This window comes from Neolamprologus brichardi, chromosome 7, assembly GCF_056152115.1.
Source record: "Neolamprologus brichardi isolate AB-2024 chromosome 7, ASM5615211v1, whole genome shotgun sequence".
Classification (NCBI taxonomy): domain Eukaryota; kingdom Metazoa; phylum Chordata; class Actinopteri; order Cichliformes; family Cichlidae; genus Neolamprologus; species Neolamprologus brichardi.
This window is the reverse complement of record NC_142110.1, coordinates 27,900,843-27,904,035: the sequence shown is the minus strand read 5'-3', so window position 1 is coordinate 27,904,035 and position 3,193 is coordinate 27,900,843. Positions and strand designations below refer to the sequence as shown.

Below are 3,193 nucleotides of genomic sequence, written 5' to 3'. Positions count from 1 at the left end.
AACTGTTGTGATGAATAAGTACGAATCAGGTGGGCTTAATGTCTTAGACTTTTCTACTTTAAATAACACTTTCAAAATTAATTGGGCTAAACATTTTCTTAAAAACCCTACCTCTATCTGGAACTTTATACCATATCATATTTTCTCTCGTTTTGGTGGCTTTAATTTTATTTTAAATTGTAATTACAATGTTGAGAAACTCCCTGTAAAGCTTTCATTCTTCCATAAGCAGGTCCTCTTAGCGTGGACCCTCGTTTATAAACACAACTTCTCACCTTACAAATACCTTATCTGGAACAACAGAGATATTTTATATAAAAATAAATCACTTTTCCTGGAAACTTGGGTCCAAAATGGGATCCTATTGGTGGCTCAGCTGGTTAATAAAGAGGGACAACTACTTACTTACAACGACTTTATTGCACTATATAATTTTCCAATCAGTGTTCAGGAATTCTCAATGGTGCTTGGTGCCATACCCTCAGGGACTTCAATGTTATATAAAAACACTGACAGCTCAATATCTACCTCAGTCACTCTCCCTGATCCAGCTGAGTCACCAATAGGAAAAATCTGCTTTTCACAGGAACTTGGTAACAGCAATAAGAGAATACGTAGTTTATTCCAAGAAGATATCGTCTCTCTCCCATATATAATATCTTATTGGAACCAATATGTTCCAGATATCAAGTGGAAGACAGTCTGGATGATCCCCCATAAATATTTGATGGCAAATAAGGTGAAAGAAGTCTCATTTAAAATTCTACATAAATGTTATCCAGCAAGTCACTACATGGTAAAATTTAAAAGGGACATAAATACTAATTGTACTTTCTGTGGGGATCATCCAGAAACTGTGACACATCTTTTTTGGTACTGTTCTTTTACACAGAGATTCTGGAAGGAATTTAGCAGGTTTGTTATTGTCCATATGTAACACTTCTGGAGTCGTTACAGTATACTAGGACCAGTTAGGTTCGACTACTAGAGTAGTAACGAGTGTAGCGTGTGATAAAGACCACAGACCAGAAAATAAATTTAAATTGCCGGCTTGTTATTTTGTGAAGACAGAGAATAGACAGTTAACACACATTACATAAAACATCCAACATCACACATTTAGGAAAACAAGATTTTTCTTTCCCCTTTTTAGTTCAGTATGTTCTGTTAGTTTATCCTATTTATCTCAAAACTTTTTATTTGACTTTAGAAGAATGTTATTTTCAACCTAGGTTATTGTCTTATTTATTTCAAGTTCTAGTTTATCCTTTGATCTATTTGCATTAACACTGTGTTATTTTAAATCAAGTTCAGTTCTTTAGGCCCAAGATTTAATTTAATCTTGGTCTAGGTTCACCTTTCAATTTCAACCAGTTCTTATTTTGTTTTAACCCAACAAAATTATTTACATTTTCATTAATACCATTACAGCATTAAAATGTAAGGTTGACCAAAATAATTTACAAAAATAAATAAATAAATGTAAAACTCAAAACAATTCAGCAAAAGGCTGAATGAATCCCTTAAACAAACAAATAAACAAAAAGTTGTCTTTGTGTCCTTTAACTATCAATCCTGGAATTGCTCTGAATGACTATCCAATGCATTGAAAGTCCGCTGTTCTTTTGCAGAGGTGTATGGATTAATCCTACCAGTTTTCTCAGCGAAAGAGCTCAACGTCCAGCAGGGGGCGTTTTCCCTTTTACTGCTCGGTACAGTTTAATGGGTCCGTGGGTGGCTCGCCATCTTGTTTCTCGCTCAGCGGATCAAACTCCGATTCTAGCTCAGCATTTCCCGATCCAAACCTTAATGGCCTACCATAACAACAAAATAAAGTGCATAAACATTCGAAAATAACACAGGGTAGCCCTTAAATAACAGTAAAAGTCAGTTTTTCCAGCTTATTTAGTCGTAAATGAGGTGACGCCAATATGGCGCGCGGAAACACCGTCAAAGGCCTCTGAAGTACAGCCTGTGTGTCGGTTAAGCACCAATCCACCGTTTTTTAACATAAAACAGCATAAATCTGCTACCTTGACTTTCCGTTTGCATGAAATGAGCAATATAATACAACAAAACATTTCTTTCGTAAAATAAAATACAATTTCTGAACTCACCAAGTCCCGTTCGGTTATGTTCACAACGTCACCAAGGCAAGGACAGGTCGGAAAAACAAAAATATATTCTCCAGAGTACAAAAATGGCTTTAAGTAGATTTCTGGCTTGTTTTTAATATTTTTTTCACTCGTTTAGGCAGCAGCTCCGCAAGGAATGTCTGCATTTCTCCCTCTCCAGCATCAAAAAGAAGGAACAACCCGACTGGGTGTGGCTATCACAGGAGTCACGCTGCAGCGTGCCCTTTCACAATAAGAGTCTAAACACATATTTTAGCCATTTTACCTGAATTAACTTAAAAAAAACATGAATTATATCATTGCTGATGTTTTTAATGAATTTTCTAACCATTATGATCTATTTATTGACACCTGTAATATATTTCTTATGACTGTTTTTATTAACAGGCTTTTATTTATTGACAGCTTTGTTAACCAGGATTACACATATTTTAAGGGAGTTTTCTTTACGATGGGAAAATGTTTTATTCTGTTTCTTTAAGTTCCCCAAGAAGTATGATAAATGTTTTTTTATGATAAATTTGTTAATAGTTTTAGCTAAATTTTTTATCCATAAATATAAGTTTACTAACAAAACACCATATTTCTGTCATTTTTTTAAGGATGTGGAAATGTACATTCAATCAATATCAGACTCCACCAACAAAAAGGCTCTCAAAACAATATATGTATGTGAATTTTTGCGTGTATTCTTATAATTGTTACCTTTTTCTTTTACCCCTGGCTTTTTGTGTTCATGTTCTGTTGTTTTGTATACTTCATCTGTTCGTATGTTGTATACTCATTTGCTGTGTCCCAATTCGGGGTCTGCACGCTTGAAGTACGCACACTACGCGTACTACGTACGGTGCGTACTATAAGTACGAGAAGTGCGGAAGTGAGAGGCTTGTGAAATGGGACGGTATATGCTTCGTCGCGCTGTTCAGGTTGCCTAGCAACCATGATACTAACCGCGAGACACGTTACATACAGCTTTGTTTGACAGAAATGAAGGAGAAAATTGTTTTGTTGGTCATTCATTTTTGTCATGACATCACTTTGATTAGTTGAGTATCTGA

The 3,193-nt window shown here is 35.3% G+C and overlaps 1 long non-coding RNA gene across 1 annotated transcript; it reads right to left on the bottom strand.

Moving 5' to 3' along the window:
• Nucleotides 1–1,033: 1,033 nt before the first annotated feature.
• Nucleotides 1,034–2,322, bottom strand: LOC148102040 (uncharacterized). The gene is made up of 2 exons (XR_015719271.1): nucleotides 2,118–2,322; nucleotides 1,034–1,814 (listed from the first exon to the last, which is right to left on the bottom strand). It is a non-coding gene; the product is annotated as an uncharacterized LOC148102040 (long non-coding RNA).
• Nucleotides 2,323–3,193: the final 871 nt, after the last annotated feature.